This window comes from Pyrus communis, chromosome 1, assembly GCF_041283825.1.
Source record: "Pyrus communis isolate YQ-2024b chromosome 1, ASM4128382v1, whole genome shotgun sequence".
NCBI classification, from domain to species: domain Eukaryota; kingdom Viridiplantae; phylum Streptophyta; class Magnoliopsida; order Rosales; family Rosaceae; genus Pyrus; species Pyrus communis.
In genome coordinates this window covers 9,895,436-9,912,649 of record NC_142565.1, presented here as the reverse complement: position 1 = coordinate 9,912,649, position 17,214 = coordinate 9,895,436, and the positions used below count along the sequence as shown (strand labels likewise).

Below are 17,214 nucleotides of genomic sequence, written 5' to 3'. Positions count from 1 at the left end.
AAGATTATACCTGAGCACTTGCATATCTTTATGAGATGTCGGCATGGCATATTATCGAGCATATGGCATATATTTGAGCATGCTTAACACATGTACTATGCGTATATATATTTTCTGGGAAGTATACAGGTTTTACGGCGAGGGGTTAGAATGTATTTTTGCTAAATGATTTTCAAAGAGCTTTGTTTTTGCCCACTCACGCTTTTGTTTTGCGCCCCTCCAGGTTCTAGTTTGCTTAGCCGTTGCGGTGGTTTCCCTTGAGAGCTTTCCGGCGTTCTGACAGACACTCCACATTGTAGGGTCGCTTTCGGGCATTCTACTGTTGTCGTTTTTGTTGGGCTGCTATAGACCTGCTCTGAAATTGTATCTCACTTACTAGCACTTATTCTAATACCTTGTATGCTAGTTTTTATTTATTCGTATCTTTTATTACTGTTTTATTAGCTTCCGCACGTGCACATGGCTACGTCACCTTCGTGTGACGGCCAGCACGCTCCGATCTCGGTCGGGGTGTGTCATAAACGCAGTTGTCAAATAAAAAAACGTTGCCATAAATTGCAGCAAGTTCAAGAAACATACTCATGGATTCTTTTCGGAGTATAATCCATTACAAAATTTTGACATTTTTGTAAATTCAATTCTCATAGATTGGTTTTCTTTATATTAGGTAACATTGATACCTTTTATTTGCTCAATTTTTTTAGTAGTCCACGAGACTAGTTAATTGCTAGCTAAACATGTGACATCCATATCCAGCTACCTGAACTTCAAAAATATTAAAATTAAATAAATTGTAGACATGTTGTCGTCTAATAATTTGCGTTAGGGCATATTTATGTTTCCAAATGTGTTAATTAAGGACAAAACACAAGATCTAATAACAAATTGACCTAAAAATTTTTGACACCTGACATCTTGTAAGCTGTACAAATTTGTCATTTAGGCTGGAGTTTTGATATGAATCTACTATGACAATCCTGCTTGTCATTTCGCGAGAACCACAACGATAATGTCAGTGCATACAACAACGAGAAAAGAGTAGTGGCGGTGACAATGACAATACGAACAAAGTACATATATTAGAAGTTTCGTATTTAAATTCCGTATGGACTCCGAATCCGACCACAAACTTTCTTATTTGAAATATGTATCGCGTATAAGATGAAACATACTCACTTGTTACTGCTTTTCTCTCAATGGTAATTTGACTAAAATTTAGATTTTTGTTTGGATTGAATTGGCATTAAGACAACAAAATGATGGTATATTATCTTAGTTAGAGCCAATTAATTTTAAGGAAAACTAATGAAAATGGTTTGAAAACCTTGAGTTTTAACGATAAAGAAAATATAAAGGGTAAAGTGAATAGTACCAGGATTGACTTTTTAGTGTAAAAATGTGATTTTTCATTAAAATGAACAGTACCGCGAACTTTTCGTTAAAACTCCCTTGATTTTATCTTATTCCTTAATTTATTACTATTTTTTATCTTGAACCATATCAACGTGATCTGACCCACATATTTTGTGCCGATGATGATTTAGGCCCAATACTCAGATGAGTGTCAACAAAATCACATTTGGAGGGTCCTGATAGGGTTTTGAATGGGCTTGGATCAGTACTTTGATGAAATGAAATAAGGGGTGAGCTATCAATACACATTTTTTTACTTCTAACACACTTCTTGTTAATTTTTATCCTTTAATCTTCTTTGATTTAGTTGTTTTGACGGCCGTAAATTAAGAAGGTGTATATGAAGTAAAAAAAGGTGTGTGGATAGCACACGCCATGAAATAATTGCATAACAAGACCGTAACTACCAAAGCCATACATCAACTTCAAAATTATATTACATACAAACTTTAGCTTTTTTACGTATTAAAACTCTTTTTTATAATGATATCATTTACAGTAAGGGAATAAATTGGTTACAACAACGTTATTCTTGAAATTTCAATATAAGACATCTCACTTACAAGTAAAACAGAATACGACTAAGATGTAGTATTAAGTGAATGCGTACTAAGACTATTTCTATCTCAATAATAATATCTAATTTTCAATGCATTGAACACCCATGCGTGAAACAACTTGATTTACTCTTTTGCAATTACCTTTTGATGTATTTGCTATGTTCGAGTTTAATGGTAGAGACGCGTGCATAATAAATAAAAATAATAACAAAAAATATTAGTGAATCTTCAAATGAGATGTCAAAATATCTATATAAGCTATAACAATAAAAAAAAGACCACACTAATGTTCTCCAACCGAAATGTCAAATCCTATATGGCGATGACATGGATTGGCAGTAAGAGAGTTGTTGACAAATTTAATAGCAGCTTCAAAATTAATTATTAATGTTTTTTTTATTAATTTTTTATTAGTTTAATCATCATTGCAATTAATGTTATTGTTAACTCTTCTTTTATTTTTAACACGCTCTAGTTAATATATAAGGGAAACGGTCCCCTTTTGCAATTAATGTTGCAATTAAGTTTTTATTAATTTAATGATTTATTTTATAATATAATAAAATAATAATTTAATTTGACATATCGGATGGACAATAAAAATTTTAAAAGATGTCAAAATGCCACATACGCTTTGACATCTCTTGAAGATGCTTTTATAGTTCGACATCTTAATATGTAGGGTCGGTACTGACGTGTTGTTAAGAAGCCAAACTCTTCTCTTTCAACAACTGGACCATTTCATAGCTAGGAGCGTCACATTTTCTTATAAATTAATCAGTTATCAAGTAACCAAATTTGTGGATGGCCGCAATCAATGGCGGATTTAGGATTTGAATCTCGGATGGTCTTAGTGTTAAAGGTCTAAATTTTTTAAATAAAAATAGAGTGCGAAATTTTTTTTTCAATTTATTCGCTAAGGCATTTTGTCGAACACTTGATGAGTAATATCGATAGAATTTGCAGAGTGTTATCCACGCAATGTACACCTGCCTCTAGCCACAAAGCTATTGGCTATTGTTTTTCTAGCTACCTTCTGTTTAATAATTGATTAGTTCATGTATTAATTAATTGTGACATTTATGAATGTTTGTCTAGTTCTATCTTGATGGTGTGGTTTAGAAACTAGTTGGTCGCTGCACCATGAATTATACCTAAAGGGATTGACAAAGCAGGTATACCAATATGATTGATACGCATAGCCTCTTTGATAATAACACTTAGCGTCACATGTGTATATACATGTGTGTAAGGAGTTCATCAAGCGTTAAGAAATTTACTTCGGAACTCGAGGTTCTTGGTTTGAATTCATTCATTTCCTAATAATAAGAAGCTAGTAACTAATCTAGGAGAAATAATATGGTGGTATTTTGCTTCTCAGTGTTGAAAAACAGAGCTGATTTTCACTCTTTTTAGCTCTCGGACATCTCTCCTTATTTGTGGTCATTGATGTGAATAAACTAAATGAAAACAATTAATAGAATTAAACAAGAGTGTAAGAAGGAGAAAAAAAGGTGTATGTTTATCATTTCTTTTGAAAATATCTCAAGTTTGAAAACTCCTCACTTAGGGGAAAAAAAAATCTCATATCTCAGGCCTTAGATTTTTCAATTTTTGCTCACTCATTACTTCAGATTGTTGTTGGTGTCCCTATTCTTACCACACTTGTGTACACTGAGTCTATGGTGGTCGGTTAGGTGGATCGAAGGTCAACTTTGACCCTTGCTCGGATCGATTGAAAATGACGCAGGTTGAATCGAGTACGAAGCGCCAACCTCAAACCTCTACAGATCTCTTGTCGATGCTTGCTCTTTATGTATTCCTCGGTCATTGATGGCGGGGGTGGTGGTTCTTGCGGCGGAAGAGTAGTTAGGTTTCCTAGGATTTATTCTATTTTGGGCCTAAATCCTTGTTTTGAACCATTTATTTTGTTGTTTGGCTGGTCTATATCTTTTATTCGTGCTTAACTTTGTATTTGGGATATTTTATCTACCTTAATTATGATAATGAATTATCATTTCCATAAAAATAAAATTCCTTTCAAAAGCACCGATAAGATTTTAGTAGCAGGAAATTTCCAACATGGATGTACAATTATATGTAGATATGTGAACTCTTTCACCCTAAAGATTCTTCTTAATTTGTCCAGTGCATATTATTTGTTCCTTTCTTTGTTGGTTTGCATATGGATCTCATGAGATTCGCACTTCCTTCCAATTCATGTTTCGTTTCTTACTTTGTTTTCTGATGGATATATGTTGAAACGAGACTTGGAAATTTGAGCGGTCTCGTAGATACTACTCTCTTACCTTCCCACCCTAGAAAATGAAGTGAAAGTTACTTGGTTAATCAACCACACCTTTTCCATTCTCGTTAGGCTTGATTGTTACAAGGAGAAGCCGCGAAAACAACCTAGTTCTAACCGGTTAAGGTTGAAAGCCGGAACAATTTGTTCTCGGGAGTACCTTAAAAACAAGGAAACCTTTTCTCTCTCCAGCCTTTTTCGGTTAAGAAGATACCTTAATAGGCGAAAAATTGAATTCAAGATTTCGTGCATAACTAGTAATCACTTTTGTTAACAAATGCATACGTTGAATAAAGTAAAAAGTCTCACATCGGCCATCATACAAAACAAATCACAACATATATTAAATGGTTCTACTTCTAATTACAGTGAGACTTTGGCATAAAAACCTACACTTATTAATTGTACGGATGATTAAGTGGGAACAATATCAATGCATTGGTGGTTCGCGACCTCTCTTTGAAACTGGCGAAGCTAGACTAGTTGAAACAAAGAAGCCAAATACATGATGTTCTCTTAGACTATATTTGAATGAGGAAAATAAATTTGGATTTGGACAACAATGAGTATTTATAAATTGGCATGCATCAACTCTCTTGTTTAGATTCATAAACATAAAAATTTAGATCTCTTGTATGAAAAGAAAAACTTGAAATCTAGGATCTCCAAATTTAAATTCCATGTAATAGTTGTACTACCCAAATATTCACGAGTGAGAGTAAAAATAAAAAATACAAAAAAAACTCAACTATAAGCGACCACCAACCATCATCACGGATGCCGACACTATTAGAACTCAAAAATGGTGAGGCTAACAAAAGTTGAATGAATCAAGTGTTGATCCTTGATGAACGTAGGCTTCTCAAGTGAATAGAAATAACACATATAAGTGATTCACGCCTCAAATTTGGGTTACGTCGATTGAATTTTTTATATTAATGGAGGATCGAGTTACAAACAGCGCTATGCTATATCAGTATGATTTTCTCTCTTAATTTGTCTGACGAGTTCGTACCTGAGTGCCCCACATGTCAGTTGTTATGCCAATTCTTAGGTCTTTTGTTTCCTCTTTTAGTTACCACATAGCCCAGAGTTGACATCTGAATAGGCTTGCCTCCTCTGCTCCCAGACCCCCATGCCTAAAAATTGTCAGAGGCTACCTTACCATCTAGTGCTCGGAAAACGCTTTATTGGAAGTGCTTGGCATAACTGCCAACTAAACACTCGGAGGCCTCAAGCTCTTTGCAGCGTTCGGCCTCACCTTTCCATGCTCATCGGGTTTTGACTTTCCTTTGGGCCTGTCAGGGTCGAAAATGACCATGCGTTAACAGCCACCACCACATATTGTTGTCTCCCCCTCTGATGCCACCTGCCACCACCCACTGTCCTCACCGTCCTTAACGCCATCACCACCAGCCACCTTCATTACAACCATCTCCACCACCATTACTAGCACATTTCCTAACTACTCTCTCTCATTTATATTTTAATGACTCTATACACACATTAAACTTCAAATTTAAATTTTATTATTCTTTTAGATTAATCAAATAAAAAAAATCACAAATAAAAAAAAATATTATGTCATTTCAATTTCCGTTATTTTATAATTCTCAAATAATTTTAAATTTCCTCATTCAAATACAATGTTAATGTAGTACGAACTATTTCTAGGAACATAGCATGGAATAGAGCATTTTCCTTGAATACAGTTAATATTATTTTTAGGTCAACTTCATCCATGATACAATAGTAGTCCACACGAACAACAAGAAGTGCATGTCTTAATGCAACTCTAAAAGCATTACTTTATGCAATAGAAACATCCTAAATCAGGGTTTAAAATTTCTTCGATCCAATTGATATTTTCATGGAAATATCCAAAAAATCATAGAAAGATATGAAAATAGGGGGTAAAGTCTAAAGTTCACCTTATATCGGAGAAACTATTAAGTTTAGACTAAAATCGACATATATTAACGATTTTTCTGACACATCTGTCAAATACGGAAGAAGCTCTGATATTTCATTCAAACTAATGCTTTAAAATTCCTAAAATTCCATTTTAAATTTTCATTATTTTCACCAAAAGCAACCGATATCAATTTCGAAATATTTATTGATATTTTCATAAATTTGTATATTGCATATACTGATATTTTAAACATTGTTCTAAACACTAAATAAATATGAAAAAACATATATTAGGGAGAAATAATTTAAAAGAAATATTCATGAAATAAAAATGACATTAATTTATTTTACAATTTAGCAACAAAAAAAACCCTTAACTATGTGGAGCAAGACCGTTATACCTTTTCCCATGTATCAAGATAATGATATTATAGTCTTTCTTAATTTTGATAGAGAATTGTTATTAACATTCTAAAAATCACATTTAATATTTCAAACTTTCTATAATTACAAAGAAAAATACAATTATAAAGAATATCGAATGAAATTTTTAGAAGGCTAATAATAGTTTCTTTTTTATAAATGAGATCATTATGTCATATTAAAGATGGAATAAAAATGTCCGATAAAGTAGTAGCATCTTGTAGGGCAAACTACTTTTGTATCACTAAATAGCGTTAAGTATCATATGAATATTACATTATCTACGTTTCTTAACTTTTCTTGTGACAACACATGTATCATAATAATAATTGAATGAAAAAAGTAATCAAATAAAGCAGTTGTGATTAGAAGTTTCACAGTGCAATTAAATTTGTGGTCCTCAATCAAACTCTTTATCTACATCGATATCAATTGAGAGATATTTTTGAGGATAATGGTACGCATTTTGGTATATCAAATTTTATAATATATATATATGAATTTTTTTAAGTATTAACTTAGACTACATTATCGTACTCACAACGGATTGAAAAATTTCTGGTGAGTTAGAGGACCGCCCTTTCATGATGGGAGCATTTCTACTACTTTTCTTGGGCCTATGTCAAAACTCACACCAAAGCTACTAAAACGCACCAAATTATCATGCAAAATATCCCATATTAAAAAGTGCCAAAAAAAATTAAATTAACAAAAAAGGACAAAAGCTAGAAAAATCATCAAAATCCTGTGCTGATTAATCCACCATGTGATTTGCAAACCGGCCAAAACCAATAGGACATAGGAACCAAAATCAATGGCTAAGCCTTTTGAGCATTTGATAATGATGTTTGCTTTAAAGGGTAGATTGGTCATTGTATTGATATGCACTTGTGACAATCGTGGACCACTCCTTGGAGGAGACGGATAGAGTTTAAATAGATGCATAACCCAATGTTGTTGTGAACTTTAACTAATAAAGTTTCAATAATGTTATTCTTATCACAATTTTATACAATATTTTTTTACCATTTTAGGTGGTAGGTGAATTGGACAGCCACATCATATAAATTAATTAGCATTTAATCAAAATGTTAGTCAATAATTAATAAAAAGATTGTTAATTAAATGATGATTATAGTATACGAGGAGTCTCATTCTTCCACCTAAGATTATTTAAGTGTTTTAATTAATAAAAAGATTGAAAGCTTGTTCAACTCAAATGCCATCTAAGATGAAATTAAATGATGTAACTTGTTCAACTCAAATGCCACCTAAGATGATATGAAAATGTGGTACAAAAATATAGTATGAATAATATTATTGATAAAGTTTTTTAGAGGAGGAAAAAGTTGATAGACAGGATTGAAGGCCATCAACTTGCTAGTACGTGATTTTTGCTTGACAGAGTGTGTTCCAAGACAGTCAGTGGACCTTTCTTTTTTTTTCTTTTTTTTTTTTTCATCAGACCCATTCCTCCTAAAGGATGATATGGACGCACTGAATTGTTTTAGGAAAATGAAACAACTCATCAGATAAGTTGGAAGGGCCACAAATTTGACAAGGAGTTCTTTACCAACCGCACTAAGAAGTCTCCCCTTCCAACCTTGTAGTCGTTTCCTTGATGAAGCCAAAACAAAATCTACGATTATGGCCAACAATCGTCCGTAGACCCAGATGACATTCATGTTTGTCGACACAGTTCACCTCAATTGCAGCGACAAGCCTTAGTTTTTTATGCCTCTTTACATTCCGACTAAAACACACCTTGCTCTTTTGGAGGTTGAGTCTCTGGCCTAAGGCACGTTCATAAGCAATAAGGGTGCCAGCAACCTGGTTACAGTTAGAGACAGTAGCCTTAGAGAAAATAAAATTGTCATTCGTAAAAAAAGGTGATTCACCGATGCAGCACCATTGCCTAGTGAGATCCCTTCAACACAAATCACGAAATGATAAAGGGAGAAAGGATCACCTTGTCAAAGTCCCCGAGTAGGTTGAAAATAACCCTTTGGACATCAGCAGTAGCTTCCGCCCTGTCGAGCCTATCCTTGGTGCCACCAGATGAGTGGTTACCTAAGTAAAGGAAATACTAGAGACACCCATGTTCAAAAGCTTACAGTCGTTTAATGCTTACTGGAAGTCTCAAATTTGTCTGATTGGGCAGATGAGACCTCCCACTTTTCATGAATGTGAATCAGTTCGTTGAAGTCGCCTCCAACCATCCGATTGATAGACGCCTTATTTGCCAGATTCCTCAATAGGTTCCAGGACAAGATTTGATTCTCAGTGAAAGGATGGTCATACAATCCCGTGAATCTCCAATAATCAGCACCCTCAATACCACCAACCTCAAAACTTGGCATTTCATCTCCAACAGAAATACCAAAGTGGGACCTTGCTGCTTGACGAGATCGAGTAGCGCCTGAACTTTCCGAGGGTTCCCAAGCCCTCGGCAGTTCCAGATTAATGTTTTCATGGCTGTTGGCGGAGCTGACAGCCATCTGTCTACAACTCTACATTGATGTAATGTTTACAAAAACTTTTTTTGGGCCACGCTAGCCATTTCTCTTCGCTTCCTCAAGTTCTTTGGAAGGGCTGACAATCACTTCGCAAAGACTGGCAACCTCCTATGAGTGTCTACAAACTTTCTCTGTCGGAATTTTTATCAAATCATTTTAGCCCATTATTTATTAAATTGATGATATTTTTAACATTTTAGTTCTTATTTAATAGAATTTTTTACGGAATGATTAAAATGATTGACGGTGAACAAACTCAAGAACCACTCCTATTGATTTCAAATCTCAAGGACTAAAGTGAAGAGTTATGCAAATCTCGAAAACCATTTTGGTTAAAAAGCCTATTTATAAAACATTTTAATTCCATATTTACTTATTATTTCATTTCACTGTCACACAACTGTTAATCAATCTATTAAATTGACAATTAAATAATGATGTGACAAGTGCCAATTAGGTCCAATTACGGGCCTAATTCAAAGTGATTTTGCATGAAAAACAATACATAGTAAGGTCACTCCAAATTTATGACCTACAAGTAGGAAAAAAAAAAAAAATCATTTTCGTTCACATATATGGTGATTTTACTTATACTCCAAATTAGTAGATAAACATTATATTTCAAGTCATTAGAATTGCTTCTATTTTGACTGGTAATAATATAGAGAGCAACGCATATGAAGCCGGATGCATGAAATTAACGGTAAGGGAACATTAGGAACAAATCCATGTATCAAAGATCATTAATAATCTCTTCATGAGTGGTGAGTGTAATGATGAAACGGTTTTATGATGATCAACACCTAAGACGTGTTGGTCTAACTGTGAGGTCCTTGGTTTGCTCTCAAGTCGTCTGGGGTTCGGCTCTCTTTCAGGGTATTGACCTTAACAAATGCTAGAACTTCTCGCGCCCCAAATGTTGTGGGGTTAGGCCAGGAGCCTAGTGACTAATCAAACCAACCAACAATAATTTAATAGCTATTCATGCATGCATATACAAATTTTCACATATTTACGGGATAATTGTGCTCGATTTTAAGTGTGGTTTTTAAATAATGAACTAAATTTAAAAATATGATTAATTCAAATAATGTGACTGTCCACATCAAATGTCACTTAATGTGATATAGAAATGTTGTATAAAAACATGGTATGAATAGCATTACTCCACGTCTAAAAACAATCTAATCTACCTAACAAAATTAACTAGTACACATAAATGGCCTTACCAACCACACCCAACACTTCTTAATCAGAGGCAAGCCTCTCACTCCGGCCATGCTACCGCCGCTGCATCACCTGAAAACGCAGTCATATTCCAGCCACATGAATTCCAATAGCACCCGCTATTGTTCATCAACTCAGGCAACTCAATCTCTCCCCAAAAATCATCACCACCGTCCAATCCACCGTGATGATCGTCGTCGTCGTCATTTTTCTTGGTGATATGTGATGACTTCATGACTCTATGTGCTGCTTGGGCTGCTGCCGCCTGAATGTCCCTAGCCGTTCTCGTGGAGGGCCTGGGCAAGTGGTCGACGTCCTCGGGGAAGTTCAGCTGTGCTTTTCGGCCTTTGAGACAGTAGGCGGCAACGTCGTAGGCCTTGGCTGCCATCTCGGGCACGGGGAAAGAACCTAGCCAAATGCGTGATTTCTTGCGCGGTTCCCTAATTTCGGACACCCATTTCCCCCACTTCCGCTTCCGGACGCCTCGGTACACCGGGTGGCGGGTGCCTCCGCCTTGCGAGTTGGCTTTTTGGGTGTTGATGGTGGTGGTGCTCGGATCATCTTCAATGTATGGTGGTTGTTCCATGTACAATATTAGAACCCTCTCCTCTGAAGGGGAGTGTCACTCGCACTTGTTACTTTGTGCAGGCCTTTGGCCTTATAAGTTATAGTTTCCTGTGAAATGTCAGTTATGCCCTTGCATGATAGATCAATGGAATGGACTGGTTATTTCAATGCCATGTGTGCGCCAAGTGATAGTTGATTGTGATGGTGGGGTTCATGCATGATTTAATTGAACATTTAAGACTAAAAAAGCTCCCTCATCATGCCCAAGAAAATTACGAAGTATGATAAGAAAAAACAATACTTTCTAAAGAATCTCAAAAGAGATGTCAAAATATTTAAATTAGCACTAACAGTAAAAAAAAACAATAATGATATTTTTTAATCAAAATTGACAATAGTTTCAAATCTTTTTTTTAATTGATTATAAACGAGTTTTATTATTATTTGTTTTTTGTCTTTGTTTTAAAACATTTCTTATAATAATTTAATTTGACAACTCGAATGAAGAGCAAAACTTTAAAAAGATGTCAAAATGTCACATATACGATTAAATTAAGGGGTGTATTCAATTAAGATTTTGAGGCATTTTAATTCTTTTAATGAATGTAGGGGTATTCAATTAGAATTTCAAGTGATTTTCTAAAATTTAACATGTTCAATCAAGATTTTAAAATAGTTTTTAAAAGTCATTAGGAATCCGAGAGTATTCAATTAGGATTTTAAATAAGTTTATAACATATCAGGTGTATTCAATTAAGAATTTATTCTAAAGAATTTTAAAAAGTTAAGGAATTTGAGGGAATTTGAGAGATTTCGTAGTGTATTTTAAACATTCACAAATATCATCGTAGTGTATTTTAAACATTCACAAATATCACCTCTCTCCCTAAGATTTCAAGGGAATTGAATCAAAATTTTATATTGAATCTCTAAAAATCAATTAAACTCCATGAAATCTATGAGTTTATAAATCCATTAAAATTTTACAATTCCTTTGGAGATGCTCTTAAAAAACAAACAGTTTTGATTGTTGTATAAAATCAAGGAAGATACATAATTTGAGTCATCAAGCAAGTAAAGGAAACTTACTTAGTTGGTGCCTAGTAAATAGATTTTTCTCATGAAAAATAAATGTGATGGGTTGAACCCGAAATTAAATGAGTTACAAGGGAGAGAGTCTAATTTTCATTTTTTTTTAATCTAGTGAAACAGTAATCCTGCATGAAAAAGAGAAGAAAACCTAAGAGTTGCAGGTTATAAAGGGAACTTTTATGAAAAAGTTTTGGACTAAGTTTACCTTAATAAAAAATAATGCTATAACTTTATTTAATAAAAAAAATTAAATTTTAATGAAAAAGACATAATTTTAATATTTAAAAAAAAAAAAACAACTGACACTCAGATCCACGCACTTCTCACACAAACTGTTTATGAAATTTACTACACTGTTTATGAAACTTAATAGTACTATACTGTTTATGAAATTTAGTACATTGCTTATGAAACTTAACGATACTACACTATTTATGAAACTTAACGATAGATGCTCGTCATAGATTTTCAAGTTATTTCACCAGAATGCAATAAAAAGATTAAAAAAAAAAAAACATGATAGAGATCAACATCCACGCTGTTAAAGTCATGCATGGCTAATAGCTCAATGCCACACAACCCACACCTCACCGATTCCCACCCAACCATACCGCCCCAGATGTGGTTTTGAATCGAACAGAACCCACTTCAATTTGAAATTTTAATTTTAGAGGAATAAAATATGCTTGGATTATGTCAAAGGGTTATGCAACTGAAGGGCTAGTTGGGTGCTCCTTGCACGCGCCTTTAGTTAGGGTTTTTTTAGTTTTTAGTTTTCTTTCTCTTGTCCTTATCATTAAATAAAATTATAGGATGATTTTTTTGTTAAAACTCAAAGTTTTGAAGCCATTTTCATTAGTTTTCTTTATAATTTTTTTGAAAAAATTCTACAATGCACACATACATTGGAACATTGGACGGCTAAATTTATATAACCCAATGTTGACATTCTCAATCTAGCTACTTAAACACCGATGTTTATCGACAGGGGCTGAGCCATTCATCGAATCCGGGATGCCCTAGAACTTTATGTGAATGAGCAAGTACATGCAAGAAGGCACCCAAGGGGGTGGGTGGTGTTTCTAAATTAATGATTTTGTTGGGTACGTAGCGGGACACCTTTATGTGTTGTTATTTGGACCACAGGAGTAGTACCCCAAGTGTATGCAACACGTGAAGAAATGTTTTGGAAGAACAATGGCATGTGGAGGAAAATTATAAGAGGGTATATGTCTATGTCACAATTTTAATTTTAAGCATGGCCCTGAATGGTATATGATTGAACCTTTTCCCAAATAATTAATGAGCCTGATTAGGATGGATAGGCTATACATTTTGGTCCAATGTATTCTAGCCAGGTGGAGAGTGAGAGGGACAAAAATTGGAATTTTAGGAGGGAAAAAAAAGAAAATGTTGTATAATCGACGGTATGTGTGCAGTAGAATAAATAAAATAAGACACAAAATTTACGAGGTTCCTCTACAGTCAGTGTGACTGGAGTACGTCCTCAGGCAGCAGTGGTGCTTTCATTATAATTTGAATAACAGGAGTACAAAGATAACTCTATGTATTCTCTCATCTCCTCTTTTCTTCCTCTCTTTCTTTCTCTTTCTTTCTCTGCTCTATATTGAAAGCATACGGAGTGCTCTATTTATAGAGCAACTCCAAGCACACATCTTTGACAATATAATTTTTCTTCATCTCCCAAGTCAAGATTAATTTTATGGGCATTGAAAATCTACCCAATGTCTTCAGTTTCTATGTGGGCATTCATTACCCACTAGACTTTTCAACAGAAAAAGGTTTGTTGTCATTTAATACTACGGTCTAGTAGTATTTTTTTTTACTTGGGTAAGAGATCTTAGATTTAATTTTCACAAAAAACGCAAAAGTTTGGCCTCCAGTGCCAAGAGACCATGGAAGAGATCTCATCCGAAAATCCGGACCCTTAAAATTTGATCAAACGGTTACAAATAAGTGGCTCCTTTAAAAGTTAAAATAATTATAGCCGTTTAATCAAATTTCAAGAGTTCGGATCTTCAGATCCCTAGAACTCAGTGAGAGAGATCCGGATGGAACCTCTCCCCAGAGACCATATACGATTAAGTGTTCTTTTCTTCTTCTTTTTTATTTCTCATATAATTTGGGAAATTGGCTACCATACTTGTAAGCATTAAGTACATTTTTTTTTTTTTTAAAGAAAAATCAGATGAAATCAAAATAGCAGTCACATATCACTATTAGGCCCCATCATTTAGTGGCCCAATGACGTAGTTCCACATGTTATATAATTTTCTTATACTTTAGTTTAGAAATTTCATAGTAAATTTATTGTACCTTGAGAAATATATAGGAAATTGCTAAATATCCTCCTGTTTGGACTCAAAATTACATCATCGGTCCGTGCAATCAAGACCGTTGAATGGGCATAACTCCCAACCGTTGGATGAAAAAGTGAAGATAATTTTGTTATTATTAAAGGATAATATTATGGTTTTTATCATAATTATCTTTTAAATGATTTATCTTGACATTTTCTTATGCAATGAGATGCAAATTATATCTCCGACTTGAAAACGAGCAATGCAGTTCAATTTGATTTGGGATTCTTGGAATTTAGACGTGTGGTGGATTGGAGTATCAGAGCATTTTATCAAGAGTCCTAATGCACTACGGCGTTGGTTGGCAAATGGATATTGATTGGCAGAGAGATTAATGCATGCATAAAGATGAAGATGCCAAATATTTTGGTTTAAATGGGATACCAAGATGGAATCAATAGGGAGTATCCTCCACGTGTGCTTAGAGTTGGTCAGCCATGCATGCAGGTTATTGGCATATTTCAAATTAGGATGCATATCAGCACAAAGATATATGCTAATAATTGGTATATGCTATTAATTAGCACGTGGTGGTGTTGTGCTGGTAAGTCATAAGGCATAACAATCTTTTGTTTTGCATGAGATTGTTATGCAGGAGGAAGCTTTGATATTGATAGCAGTTTTACAACACAACGGCCATTAAGATGATAGTCCTATAAATACGAGATGTGTAGAAAACAGAAAGCCCATCGAACTCAACACATAAACTGCCCTGTGCAAACTCTCACTCAACACGAAACCTCTTAACAACCTTGAGATTTTTATTTTCTTTTTCCGCTAGCACATCTTCAGTTTGGATAAACAACACTGTGAAGGCAACCGGTGACATCTTCAGTTTGGATAAACAACACTGTTGTCGTAGAATCAACCGACAACGGAGCACCTTCAGTTTGGATAAATAGCACTGCGTCGAGGTCGACTGGTTATCTATCCAAGTCTCGGTCGAGAAGAATTTTCGAATCCTTATTGGCAAAGGTCATCTCATTAGCCTTCTCTTCGAAGTGAGGTGTTACATATTACTACATTCAGCACATTGAAAGCCGAATTTGATATTGAACTTCGCAGAATTAGCAGCCTTGTCTTCAGGCTCTAGAACCCGAAGATCGAGATGTGTTCCTTCCTCGGCTCCAGTCTCAAGATCAAGAAGTCAGCCACACGCCCAATGCCACATCAACATATTTTACTCCTCGGCCGATGAGTTGGCACACCATGCACACAACCGAATGACATAGTTAGCTTATTAATTACTTGGCATGCATGCCACGTAGGCTTGGTAGTTTTTAGGGTCAACATTTTGGCACGCCCAGTGGGACCCAGTGCTAAAACTATGAAGTTCACATGATAGATCAAGATCTCAATCAGGTTCCATTGGACGAGATTTAGCGCCAAGTAAAGAATTGCTACAAGAAGAAAGCATAACTCCTTGAAAAGTTGTCTAGAAGATGGGAGCAATTTTCCGCTCCAGCCACAATCAAAATTTGGCCTAGGAGAATTGTCAAGACGGCCGAAGAAAAACCTAGGCCACCTATTTTTTCAGTCGAGATTGAAAGTTTGGTTGGCCTAAAAGAAAAAATTCAAGTTTCTAAGCCAAAAATCGACTTAGAAAATGATTCGTCAGAGGAGTGCTCTAATGATGAACAAGGCCGAGATATAGGCCTAGCCGAAAAAACCACGCTAATTGATATGATTATTGGCAATAAAGCCGATATAGAGAAATCCCATTTGGCTAAGTTGTTCAAGTTAAAAGCCGAAATTAGTGAAATTATTATGCTTGGGGGCTTAATAATTGCTCAACGCATTCGGCGAGCGATGATGAAAAATCATTCGTCAAGCCAAACAAATTTGGAGATGATATTTTATTCGGCCTTGGAAAAACTCAAAGTGGAAATTTTGATATCAAAAATCTCAGCTCAGAATAAGGCATCGTTGGCCTCCTCCTGATTATGATTTGGTTTCTTTTATCTTCTTTTGTAAAAGTAAAAGTAAAATAATGAATAAGAATTTATTTTCTTAACCATTCGGCTGCTCAGCCGATGCCTAAGAAAATAAAGGGGACAGGTGGTACATTTCGACAGTTTCGATAGTTAAAATTATTTTAATCTCGCCGAGGATGAGCATATATAAAGTAGCTGCTTGGAGAAATCTGATACTTGGTGCAGAAGAAAGAAAAAGGAGGAGTCATGGTTTGCTTCTCGGTGATCATGGTCTTTGATGCACCGACTGAAAAAATAATATAAAAAAAAATCGAACAAACTTAAGAATCTCCGCCACCAAGTAGTGAACAAAAGGAAAATGCATAGCCTACAAGCCAAGGCAATCGAGTGGAGCAGCGTCGACTCGGCCGACGCGTTCGCCATCGACGAGGCAAACCTGTTTCAGAAACTCAGCCTCCAGGCCTTTGTCAACCTTTCCACCAGTTTCTACACTAGGGTATATGATGATGAACATGAATGGTTCTGGTCAATTTTCATCAATTTGAAGAAGGAAGACGCCATTCAGAACCAGTACGAATTTTTCATGCAGATAATGGAAGGCCCAAATCTTTCCTCTCAGAGAAGAGGGTATGTGCGTGGCAAGTTTTCTGGTACATCTCAACTGAGAAAATTACAAAGGCTAGCCACCAAGTTTATTTGTCGATAGTCACCGAGCTAGGCATGGGGGCCTATTTGGTGAAGAAAGACAATTTTGAAGCAACTTTGCTTTGTATCGTCAACGTGCAAAGTAAGACCCAAGTTAATAAAGTTTTTTTTTTTGTATTTTTTGTTTCTTTGTATCGTCGAGTTGTGTTCGTACTCGGTGGAGCAAATATTATGTGC

The 17,214-nt window shown here is 35.1% G+C and overlaps 1 pseudogene; it reads right to left on the bottom strand.

Annotated features, from left to right (window-relative positions):
* Window positions 1–10,192: 10,192 nt before the first annotated feature.
* On the bottom strand, window positions 10,193–11,008 carry LOC137721253 (ethylene-responsive transcription factor ERF023-like; annotated as a pseudogene).
* Window positions 11,009–17,214: the final 6,206 nt, after the last annotated feature.